We start from the raw sequence: 13269 nt of genomic DNA, 5'->3' as shown, positions 1-13269 counted from the left end.
AGCTGAACACCAGTTGCTGGAAAGCCTGGGAGGGGAGTGCTGCTCTGGTACTCATGTTTTGTTTGCTGGTTTCCACAAGCACCTGGTTGGCCACTTCAGTGAGTAGAGGATGCTGGACCAGGTGGGCCATTGGCAATTCAGGAGGCAATTCTTCTATTCCTATGGAAATGGAACAGAGAGCCCTGAGACGCCAAGAGCGGTGGAGAGGGAGCATCATTTGAGGGGAAATGAGCAGCTGCAGCAAACAGCTGGCAGGTGGCAGGAGGGAGAAAGGGATCACTGTCACTGAGCGCTTGGAACAGGCCCAGTCAAATGGCAGGCAGCCAAAGAGAGAGAAAGACCTGGATCTTGACTCTCAAGACAGCACAGTGTGAGAGCAGGATTGGTTGCACAGACCATTCACATTAGAAAATAAAAAATCAACAGCAGTGGCATCCATAGAAATACCAGAGTAACCGGGTGCTCCAGGGAATGGACTCCCAGGGCCTCTAGCAGGGTTGCAATGACATCTTCTAGATCAGTAGAAATAACATCCTGACCTAGAGTTGGTCACCCTCTATCTTTCAAAAGAATCTCACACAGATCGCCATGGGCTCAGAAAGTGATAACCTATAAAGTAAATGTTCGTGCGAGGAAAGATATTGGCAAAGGAAGGAATAAGAGGGACCTCACTATAGTCACTTTTGGCAGTTATCTTTGTCGCACCATCTCAGTAAAACCTCTCAGCTCCAGATTGTAGAAGGTGAAAGCAATGTCTCTTGGATGGGACAGGACACGAAGGGCGGAGATCGCAGGGACACCCACTCAGCAGATGGGAGTGGGAGGCTAAAGAAGGTCCACAAAACAACTTTTAAAGATGGAGTCAAATCTAAATGGATGTCCTCCTAAACCGAGGGTGCCCAGGAGGGATGATTTGTCTACTTTTGTCCTCATTACAGTTACGACTCTCAAAGGAACTGGGCTGGTTATTGCTAAAATGTGAGGAAGTGGAGAGAGAGCATCACAACGGTAGAGCCATGTGCCAGTTTTGACAGGAAGATCTTTGCCGATCACCTGTCATTTATGATCTAGTTGAGATTCCTGCATTGCTACAATATTGCTACAATATTTGTGAGAGCGGTTGTCTGGGACCAGGAAGCCACTGGGCAGAAGGACCAGCAGGAAGCAATGAACCTAATGAGAGACAGGGAGAGAAACCATCGGTAGAACTACGGTTGTGTGCAACTGGCTGGGAAGTTTGGAAGATGATGGGAAAGTTGTCAAGGTTACAGGAAAATGGTGCATTTTGCACCAGGCTTGGAATGACTGAGGTCTATGGGGAGGAGCGGCATTTGGTTCTGGAAGGAGGAGGAGTTGGGGAGAACACCAGACAGGGGCTGGAGGGCAGCAGAAGGGATGGGGCTTAGGACGGCTTTGTCTGCAAAGATGGGCTGCTGTGGAGAATAATCTGCTTTTTAGATGTCAATGCAATGAAATCTGCACCCCCTTTATCTAAACTCAGGTGCAAATATGTGCAATTAAACCATATATGGTAAAGACACTACATCCTCCGCTTCTCAATGGAGACACAACCCTGGGTGAGCGCCTGGAACCATCTGCAATTCTGTGCCCCCCTCAGCAAAGATGAGGGGGTGCGCAATCATTGTAACTATGCCTGATCAGCAAACAGGGAGCCCCTGCAGAAAAGACCCACTCTCCTGTTGCTGCCCCACAGACCTCTCATGCTCTAAGACATGTGCTGTAAGCTAGGGAGCAAGGTTACACAGGTTCACCTTGAAGGAGTACATGATGCCAGAAGGAGGGAAGGAAGGAAGGAAGGGGAAAGGCTTCACTTCCTCCCTCTCCAGAGCAGGGGTGCTGACTTGCCCCCCACATTGAGGGGGTGTGACCACATGACACGCCTGCTCGTTCCAGCCCCCGCCCAGCTCCTGGGCTCCTATGCTCCCAGGCAGAGGCTGGGATGAGCAAAGATTCCCCTCGCTCTTTGCAGGTCCCGCCCAGCTCCGGCTGCTGAGCAGAGACTGGAGCTGGGGTACATGGAGGGCGTCCGGTGGCAGCAGGGGTGGCAGCCCCCTCAATATGGGATGCACAACCCCTTGCCCTGAAATATGGGGGGCTAGCACCCTTTGCACCCCATATACCCAGCACCCCTGCTCCAGAGGAGAGAGGGCATGACCTAGCTGAGTCTATCTAGCAACACAACTCTATGTTCCTTTACCCCTTCTGCTTGCTAGTTGTATTTGACTGCAATCTCCCACAAGATGGAATCTCTATATGACAGCAGCTCCTCTCCCCAACCCTCAAGTCTGGCTTGATGCTGCACCGAGGACCCAGGTGGGCACAACTCCACCCTGCTCACCCACCCAGGTCTCAGTGATACAGGCCAGATCAGGCTCTTTATCCACAATCAGGTTATGGATGAGGGAGGTTTCACTCTGAGCCGACCTGGAAAAACCAGGGAAGCTGAAAAGTGGCAATATATGGCAGGTGAGCTGCTTCAAGGTGGGCAGATCACAAGCTTTCATTCTGTGTAATGAACTTAGGAAGCTGCTTTCTGCTGAGACAGATCATCGGTCCATCTTGCTTGGTGTTGTCTGCACTGCCTGGAAGCGACTCTTCAGGGTTTTCTCCAGTCCTCTCCGTAGCTGATGGGGATGAAGCCTTGAGCCAAGGATGTGCTCCACCAGTGAGCTGTGGCCCTTCCCCTGGACTGGCAGGCAGCAAGAAGCAGGACTGGGTCAGTTTTTAGATCCTGTCTATGGAACTCCATCTCCTAAGGAGACTGACCAGGATGGCTCCTTTCAGCTATTTGTCTTTTTTTTTTTTTAATAATATTTATTAAAGATTTTCAAATATAACAAAAAAAAGAAAAACATCCAAATTTAAGGCCTTATTTTCAATATCATCTTTCCAGGACTTCCCCCTCCCCACCCCCTCTTGTATTCCAATTCTTTCAAATAGATTCAACAAATTCTTACCCCAACTTTTAAAATTATTATCATTAACCCAATTTAAAAAATATTTTCCCATCCCCTAAAATCGACCTGTTCCCTTCCACGAGTTCCCCTCTTTAATATAAGATACAGATTAACATAAAAGAATTTTAAAAAGAATAAAATATAATTTAACACCCTTTGGATTCCAAATTTCCCTCCCCCCTTTCCCGGTTGCGTTCCCAATGTCCATCAAATCCACTGTCTCCTAGAGCTCCCACATCTGAACCATAATCTAAGCCATAATCCTTCACCAGTCCGCTTTGCTGTCTTTTTAGTAATCTTTACCGTCTTTTAATCATCTTTAATTTCAAATGTCCAGTCTTAGAAAGGGTCTATCTTCCAACTTTGTCCAGTTCTTGTTTTTCTTGTTGTTCTTGATGTTCTCTCTTCTCCTCTTTTTTTTTTCTTTTTTTCCCCCTGCTCTCCTGCACAAATGTTCTAATTCCAAAAAGCTTGTAATTCCTCTACAGAGGCTTTGTTATTCAGGAACAAAACATTACGTCAAGTCCCTTCCATTCTTCAATAGATAAATCTATTGTCTCCTTTAGTGTGTAGACCTCTGTAGACAAAATAGTGTTCCATTTCTGCAGTTTCCCAGGAGATAAAATGTCCGATTCAAATTCCATGCCAGCGATACTTGTAATAACCCACAGCTCCTCTAGAGGGATTATAGTAACTCAGTTTCATTCCCGATCTCACCCACCAGTCAAAGTAACTTATTATTCCTTGTTTTAAACAGTTTATATCCAATTTATAACAAATGTAACCAGCAAAGTCCTCGTAACAAAGTTCTCTTTTTGTTCTTCAGTTTTGGCAGCTCCTTTGACAGCTGTCAAAACCTCTATTTCTCCTCTCCAGGCGCTCTCACGGATCGTTCCCGGGGCTTCCGGGGGGGGGGTTGTATTTTAATTCACATTCCACTCTTCTCCAGCCCAGCTTATAATTTTCCATCGCGAAATTAATATCTTTATCAAAAGAAAAGGTTGCGCTCGATCTTAGTTGTCAGGTCCTTTGCTTTAGCTCCTCTACAACAGGGGGGAGGTTGACTTCCTTTTTATACCTCCCCCGCTCGCTCCGAATTTAAGAAAAAAATTATTCCCCTTTTTAATCCAAGTTCCAATTACTCACGGGTTGTTCTTTTAAGTCCAGATTTTCAATGGAAGAAGTCAGCGCTCTCCACCAAATGGCATGCGGCTTCGCTCGGCAGGGGAAGCGGAGGACTCACAGCACCACCACCCCCCCTGTCACCCGCTCCGCAGCCTTTAAAAAGGCTCCTTCGCGTGATCGGGGGGGCGCAAACGGTGCCAGCCGAGTCACCATGCCCATGGGTTTCAGCGCCCATGGTTTTTGAGGGTCCCCGCGTCGCCGGCGCGGTAGAACCCAGCCCCTGCCGAGCAGACTCCCTCCGGAGCTCGGAGGGAGTCCGCCATTTGGCGATGGCGCCAACCCGGAAGTGCTCTCCTTTCAGCTATTTGTCATGTCATAGGGCAGTTAAAAAAAAAGTCATTCTACACACCTGAAGATTGTTAAAGCATGTTTGTGTATTTCCTGTTTTGATAGTGGCTGCTGCAGACCCTCCAAGTGTCCCTATTTTCCAGGGACATTCCTGATTTAGAGAAGCTGTCCCGGTTGTTGTTTTTTATTTGATCCCAGAATGTCACGCTTTTCCTTAGGACGTCCCTATTTTCATTGGAGAAATGTTAGAGGATATGGAGTTATCCAACCCCTGAATTGTCTGAATACACCCCTGTATAAGGAAGTTTTTTGAATGTTGAATGTTTTATTATGTTTTTACAGTGGTACCTCAGGTTACAGATGCTTCATTTACAGATGCTTCAGGTTACAGACACTTCAGGTTACAGACTCCACTGACCCAGAAATAGTACCTCAGGTTAAGAACTTTGCTTCAGAATGAGAACAGAAATTGTGCTGCCCCGTTAGCTAAAGTGCTACCTCAGGTTAAGAACAGTTTCAGGTTAAGAACAGACCTCCAGAACGAATTAAGTTCTTAACCCTAGGTTCTTAACCCACTGTATATATGTTGGAAGTCACCCAGAGTATAAATAATAAAATTATGAAATGGGGTATCCCTATTTTCATTGGAGAAATGTTGGAGGATTTGCTGCTGTTGTCATTATTGTTTAATTATATGTACTGTAGGGCCGGGCCGTCCTTAAGGCGGATTGAGGCAGCCATCTTGGGCAGTGAAGTCCAAGGGGTGGGAAAGCGAGAAAGAGCGGTAGTGGCTTACAGGTTCCTGCAAGATCTCACTCAGCAATGATGAGATCTTGCTGGAGCTTGAAAGTCACATGACCCTGGTAAGCAAGGCTTTGGCGGGATGGGGGGAGGATGGGGGCAGCTTCCCATGTTGTCTCAGGTGGTGAAACAAGGTGGGCCACCTCAATATACTGTGCTGCATTATATTATATCTTATACTGTGTGTTTCATGTGTATTTGAGACTATATTGAGAGAGCCCTGATAAGGGTGAAAAGGCAGAATATAAACTGAAAAGGGAACTCTTAAAACCTGTATCATCCTATAGTACATATTGAAGGAGTAAGCGAAAGGTTGGGCTATGGAAGTCAAAACCAACATATCACTTAGAGCAGTCAAAATGTAGCAGGGGCATCTGCCCAACAGACTGTAGAAATATTAGTGCTAGCAAGCGAGCTGGTTGTGCACAGTTTCTACATTTAGCAAATCCATTTCATTAATGTGTAATGAAAAGTGGGAGGAAGCAAAAGGTCAAGATAGGAATGTGGAGGGATGTTGTTCAAAGATGAAAGCAGATGCCGAAGGCTTACAAACAGCTTGTTTTTCAATACCTGATCCCTCTCTCTTTTGATGATCAAATCAAGGTCGAAAATTCTTGTTATTGGAGAATAACAGTTTTCTGGGCCTTGACAGATTAGAGAACTGGGCCAAAACAAACAAGATGAATTTTAACAGGGAGAAATGTAAAGTATTGCACTTGGGCAGAAAAAATGAGAGGCACAAATACAAGATGGGTGACACCTGGCTTGAGAGCAGTACATGTGAAAAGGATCTAGGAGTCTTGGTTGACCACAAACTTGACATGAGCCAACAGTGTGACGCGGCAGCTAAAAAAGCCAATGCAATTCTGGCCTGCATCAATAGGAGTATAGCATCTAGATCAAGGGAAGTAATAGTGCCACTGTATTCTGCTCTGGTCAGACCTCACCTGGAGTACTGTGTCCAGTTCTGGGCACCACAGTTCAAGGAGGACACTGACAAACTGGAACGTGTCCAGAGGAGGGCAACCAAAATGGTCAAAGGCCTGGAAACGAGGACTTCCGGGTTAGCGTGATCGGATTAATGGCGGATTCCCTCCGAGCTCCGGAGGGAATCGGCTCTGCTGAGGACGGGTCTTACCGCGCCGGCGACGCGGGGACCCTTAGAAACCTCAGGCGCGGAAGCCTGCGGACTTGGTGACTCGGCGGGCACCTTTAAGCGCCTTCCCCGACCCACGAAGAGGCTTTTTAAAGGCTACGGAGAGGGTACGGGGAGCGGCGTGGTGCTGTGAGTAGACCGCTACTTCAGTGGAGCGTAGCCGTGAGCCATGGCCGGAGAGCGCTGACTTTTTTCCCAAAATTCGGACTGGAAAATAAACAACCTGTGAGTAGATTGGAATCTGGACTTTAAAATTTATACCTTTGAATTCGGTACAATCGGGGGATGTGCTAAAGGGAAGTCCGCACCCCCCCCCTACCTACAAACGATCTAAAGCAAGGATTGGAGAACTAAGGTGGAGAGTATTGTTTTTGGTGTCAGATAAAAGATACTTCAATGAATTTGACAGAAGAAGTCTCTGTGCTGGAGAGAAAGTGAGGAATTTTGGAAGCTTTTGTGTAACCCCCCCCCCCCGAACCCGGGAGTGTCCTGTGCGTAAGCCGGAGGAAAAAGAATAAGGAGTTTGACAGCTGTCAAAGGAGCTGTCAAACGGGCGGTTAAAGTTAAGAACTTTGTTACTTAATAACTCTCTGAATTAAAAGTGTTGCATTTGAACTGAGGTGGTTGGAAACAACGTAGTTATAAACAATAAGTAACGGACTGTTGGAAAAGGACTATCAAGTAATTGGAATCCCCCTAGGGGGAACTAGAGACATTACAATGGCTGCAGAGGGAAAATTACTGGCAGAGATAGAAAAAATGTTTTTTCTCGTGGGAATCCTGCAAGAGCAGAGTACGGCTATGAACAAAGAACTTATGACCTTGAATTCTAAAACAAACAACTCTGCTGAATGCATAAAGGATTTGACTAATAAGAAATCTGCAGCTGAACCAGAAGAGACATTTTTGGAACAGGTGGAGAGGAAAGAAGGAGTGGAAAAGGAAAATACCAATCAGAAGCCTATATTGTCAGGAAATAAAGAAGAAGATCTTCAGATTACAAATCTGCGAAAGATGAGAAAGATGAAGGATGGAAGAAAACTTGGTGTGACTGCGACTGAACTCCTTCGAGACCTGAGGACCAACAAAAAGGGTTACCAACAAAATCGGCGGAGAGAGACTGACAGAGACTTGAAGGCCTCGGATGTGAGGAATCCGGGCTAGGAACTGTTTCTGTGGACATAAGGGATGGAAACCGGGGTAGGGAGGGAGGGGAGAACAGAATTTTAAAATTTTATGATTTTTGTATTTGGCCATTATGACATATAATTAATTAAAATATAAAGGGAGAAATTCGTGGGAGAGAAATTAGGTCGACCTTAGAAAAAAGATTTAATATTTATAAGAGAATTGGATAAGTTAAATGTGGATAAGTAAAAAGAGTTAAGTTTTAAAAATAATAATAATATGTTAAAGATGAGAGATAAGAACTTGCTGAATTAATTGTTGGAATTGGGATGTATGAAGAGGGGGTGGGGGGAAGTCAAGGAAAGAGGGTAAAGAAAGTAAGAGTATGAAATTATATATGTTTTGTTTTTGTTTTTGTTTTTGTTGTGTGTGTGTGTATAAAATGTGAAAACCTAATAAAAATTTTATAAAAAAACAAAAAACAAAGGCCTGGAAACGATGCCTTATGAGGAACGGCTAAGGGAGCTGGGCATGTTTAGCCTGGAGAAGAGGAGGTTAAGGGGTGATATGATAGCCATGTTCAAATATATAAAAGGATGTCACATAGAGGAGGGAGAAAGGTTGTTTTCTGCTGCTCCAGAGAAGCGGACACAGAGCAATGGTTCCAAACTACAAGAAAGAAGATTCCACCTAAACATTTGAAGAACTTCCTGACAGTAAGAGCTGTTCGACAGTGGAATTTGCTGCCAAGGAGTGTGGTGGAGTCTCCTTCTTTGGAGGTCTTTAAGCAGAGGCTTGACAACCATATGTCAGGAGTGCTCTGATGGTGTTTCCTGCTTGGCAGGGGGTTGGACTCGATGGCCCTTGTGGTCTCTTCCAACTCTATGATTCTATGATTCTATCCCACTGTGATAGCTCAGTCAGTAGAGCGTGAGGCTCTTAATCTGAGAGCCATAGGTTCAAACCCCATGTTGGGCAAAAAGATTCCTGCTTTGCAGTGGGTTGGACTAGGTGACCCTCAGAGTCGCTTCCATCTCGACGAATCTATGATCCACTAACAGGTTTGGAACATTTAACTGTTCAGCATTCTCTGCACTCAAGTAGGTCCCACCAGACTCAAACCACATTTATTCAGAAGCAGATCTCACTGAGTTCAATGAAACTCACTCCTTTGTAAGTGTGTGTTGTGCTGGAATCCTAGAAGCCAAGACCCAATTTTGGGGCAAACATCACATAAAGCATGCATCAAATAAAAGTGGAAGTATAGACTATAAATACTTTAAAGTGTGCCTTTCCAGTAAATCCCAAAATGTCTCCTTTTAAGCTCATAAAATGGCTTCTTTACAAAACTCTTCAAATGTCAGATTCATGTGTTTTCCCATTAGTGGTGTAGGAGAGCTGGAACCAATGTGCCCCTTTGTTTTCAGATAGTACATGGGGAGATGAGTCTAAAAAGCCCAAGGACACAAATTTTCATAGCCCTCTAGCGGCTATGATGGCTCATTTACCAGAAGTAATGTATTAAACAGAAGTGTCTATTCGATTCTGACTAAACTAAGCCTCCTAGAACAATATCTAAATCAGGAGACACTGATTAAATTCAAACCTGTGGTCTAAACCACTGAGCCCAGGGCTTGCCAATCAAAAGGTCGGCGGTTCGAATCCCTGCAGTGGGGCGAGCTCCTGTGGCTTGGTCCCAGCTCCTGCCCACCTAGCAGTTCAAAAGCACATCAAGTGCAAGTAGATAAATACGGTAGGTACTGCTCTGATGGGAAGGTAAACTGTGTTTCCGTGCGCTGCCCTGGTTTCGCCATAAGCGGCTTAGTCATGCTGGCCACATGACCCAGAAAAACTGTCTGCGGATGAACATCCGCTCCCTTGGCCAGTAAAACGAGATGTGCGCCGCAACCGCAGAGTCGTTTGCAACTGGACTTAACTGTCAGGGGTCCATTACCTTTTTTATATATATGAGGCTGGAACCCTCCATGCTGGACAGTAGAGAGCACAGAAAATAACCTCTGTAATGCAGCTGGTCTATTATTCTGAAAGTGTAAAAGCAACTCCTGCTTGGCCCTAGAGCACAAGAGAGCACTTCTCTGCCAGACTTTTGAGGTGAACAGCTCCTCACAATTATCAAGTCCACAAATGTGTGAAGCGGCCTTTTACTCAAACAGACCCAAACCCTGTAACAATTTCACTTTTTTTGTGTGGCCCAGAAACATCAGGTTAAATCCAGCTTCAAAGCCTCAAGCCTCTTTGAAATGCAAAGCCTTAATTTGCTTTAAATATTTTCAACTGTAGCAGCAAGTTTAGCAGGTGAGCTCTAAGGCCAACTCTAAGGCACCTTAGAATTGGCCTTAGCTTAATCTCACTTTGCCTGTTCTTCTGAGGTGTTGGTGGCATCTACGACAGCATTCAAAGCCCCAAAAGAAGGAGATTGTGCCCAAACTCAGAGAACACAGAAGACAGAAGTGTAATTCATCTGGTTTCTTATTACAAATTACAAGAGCAACTCCAGCTTGATCCTTGGAGAAGCGATGTTTTAAACATGACAGCAAGTGTGCTGAAGGCACAAACAGCCTTTGTGATGGGTGTCATATCAGCACAGCAGCACAGAGTCTGCCTGGGCCAGGACTACGGATTGCTTCACTGCAACAATGCACACAGATAGGTGAGTGCACAGAGTTTCGGTGGGATGCTGTCTGTGTGGAGCACTGGCGTGGGCAAGTGTTCTGAGTTGCTACTATTTGGCCACAAACACATTTGTCTGGGTTTCGGCCTCCTTCTCCTTACACTTGAAGTCCCCAGATTTTTCTCACCCTACTTCTCTCAGAAGGCAAGTAAAGTCAATAAAATCATGATAGAAGTTTTACTATCTCTATAAAACCGTCTCTATCCCAAAACTAAATGTGTTTTGAGGGACATCTCTAGGGCTGGCCTTTGGATCCTGTGCCCTGATTCTTTGGCACTGTGCTCTGAGTGGACCTGGGTACCTCACACCAGATGAACGGCATGAGCGAGGAGAGATCCAGATGCCAGGCAGGGAGCCAGCCCAGGCAAGAGGAATGACGAGCTCTGAGAGAGGAGGCTGGTGAGATGGAAAAGGAGGTGGTTTGGTGAGGTGTCAAGGGAGAGAAAGAGGGGGCAATGAGGTGGCAGGCAGGGCTATTGTTTGTAAAACAAACAATAAAACAACAATTTCTACATATTGTTATGGGTTTGCAAGGGCAACGATCCCCTAAAACTCCTGGGCACCAGGTTCTCCCCATAATGTCTGAAATCAGTATATGTAGGGTTTAAAGTCAAGCCAGCCTCCTCAGGAGCAAAGGCAAGTGATAGCAGAATTTTGTAATAATTTTGTAATAATTCAAGACACACAACTTATAAAACTATTCCCCCCTCCCAGTTCCTCTTATTCCTTCCCAGCTGCTTCTGCTGTTCTTACAGTCCTGCCCTGGGAGAGGCTACTTGCTCAGCTGGGCTTGGTGGGCTCTTTCCTCCTTTTTTCACTTCCTCGTGGAGGAATCAGACTTCTGATGAATTTCTTTAGTGTCTTTCTGTAGGTTTTCTTGTGGGGCGACTTTGCCAGGCAACTTCCAACCAGGAGCCCTGTGGACAGCAGCTTTGAGTTCCTTTTCTCTTTTGGTGAGACAGTTCCTTGTGAAGAATTTGGTGAAGCTGGAGCTGGCGATGCCTCCCAGCTGTTAACCCTTTGCCACAGAGCTAGTCTGAAGATGGGATGTTGGGGTCTCAGCATGAAGATCCTTAATCATCAATCAGGGGAGGTCATACAGTTCCAGAGCCATCTCTTGGGTCAGTAGTGAAAGGGAGGAGGAAAACAAGCTGAGCTTGAATCCTGCCCAGACCTGGTGGGTGACTGTAGGTTAGCAGCCTACCCTGGATGGGGTTGCTTTCCCCCTGAAGGAGCAGGGTCACAGTTGGAGGGCGGGGGGCTTCTGGATCCAGCTCTGTCCCTGGAGGCTCAGGAGCCCCAGTGGCTACAGGGCCTTCAACCAAGAGTGTCTGGTTTGACAGCCATGGCCATTCCTGGACTGGGAAAGCCTGGCCACAGTCATTCATGTGGTGGTTACTTCAAGGCTGCAGTACTGCAATGTGCTCTAAGTGGGACTTCCCTCGTGCCTGATCCAGAAGCTGCAATTAGTGCAGGATGCTGCAGCATGATTGCTGACAGGAGTGAGCCCTTGACAGCGTATCACACCTGTGCTCAGAGATCTCACACTCTCCAACATATTGAAGCCCAAAACTGGGATGTGCATCTTCCCAGCCATGCTCCCGTGTGAGTCATGTGACCCATGCGAGAGCATGGAACTCAGAAACATGCACTTTTGAGCTCTTTGATTCCATGTGAGATCGATCTCATGCATGTTTGGGCACCGTGCTGAGAGCATGGAGTCCCAAAACAGGATGTCCTGATTTACTCTCTCAAGACAGATGGCTGCCAACCACAGATTGGAACTAGTTTACCCAGAAGATCACCTTAGCCAATAGACACCCACTAGATCGCTTTCATCAGTCCCATTTTAAGCCATTAATATTAGGAAGCAGCCTTCACTGTAGTCTTTTCAGGGCCTGCTAGAAAACTTTCTTATTTAGACAAGAGAAGCCTACCCAGATGCTTAGAAAGTCGATGCACATTTTCATCTGTTTCTAATCTATTGCTATTTTGACAGTTTAAAAGTTTTAAATTATTGTTCTTAATTTTTCTGTCAGGGAACTGCCATCAGCTCAGAGGTGAGAGGTGGAAGGGCAGTTGTGTTATAGGGAACCTCCGAAAATCTTGTGAAGCAGTTCCTCCAGTGGAAAGAAGGTGCAGGGAGCAGGCAATGCCAGGGAGAGCCTCAACACTGAGCCTGAGCAAACAGGAGAGGAGGGAAGTGCCCCTTTGCCAGCACCCATTCTGCGCAGTAGGTTTCAGCGCAGGATGGGGGAGAAGGATGGAGGAGAAGGATGGGGGTCACGTGACTATTATGCTGGGGGAGGTACAAAGACCGACCACTCCCAGATTCTGCTAGCGATTGAGCCAGACATGAACTTATGACGCTCTTCACTGTAAATAGCTTGCACTAAGAATAAAGCCTGGAAAAGACAGGTCAGAGTCTTGCCTGTTTGCTCTCGAGCAACCACATCAGCATCTGACATTTTCATATAATTTTTGAAAACCACTTTGGATTTTTTATAATCAAGTGGTGTGTAATTTTTATGAAATAAATAAATAAACCACATGCAGCCAGGCCCTCAAGGAAGTTGGTTGCTATCTCATATGGAGTTAAGCATTTTTCACTGGAAATGTAGAACCAAGTTATTTTTAAGTAAACTCTTGAAAATGCAAAGTATCAGATTGTGTTCAATTCAAAGCAAAGCAGCATTAGGAAAGTGACACTAGGACAAATGTTTGTGTAAGTTATTCGGGGCGCTGCCATGGCGTTCCCTCTCACTTGTCAGCCTCACCATTGCTTTAACAAACAAAAACAGTGTAAATCAGGGCCACTGGGTCAAAATAGTCACAGTGTAAAATGTTCTGACCGGGTAACAGCTGGTTTTCCTAACTGCTATCGACTTCTCTGAGTCATCACGGAACAGCACATGAATCACAGCCGCTGTGCTGTTACTTTTATAAGCCCTCGTTCCCACAGGCTCATGAGCTAAGTTTTAATTCCAGCCTCCGTTTGGGGTTTACAATGACGTCTAATGTTTAGAAGATGTCACTGAAAT

The sequence above is a fragment of the Podarcis cretensis genome (genome assembly GCF_951804945.1).
Source record: "Podarcis cretensis genome assembly, chromosome: 12".
In the NCBI taxonomy this organism is placed as follows: domain Eukaryota; kingdom Metazoa; phylum Chordata; class Lepidosauria; order Squamata; family Lacertidae; genus Podarcis; species Podarcis cretensis.
The sequence above is the reverse complement of the archived record's forward strand: the minus strand, read 5'-3'. Positions refer to the sequence as shown.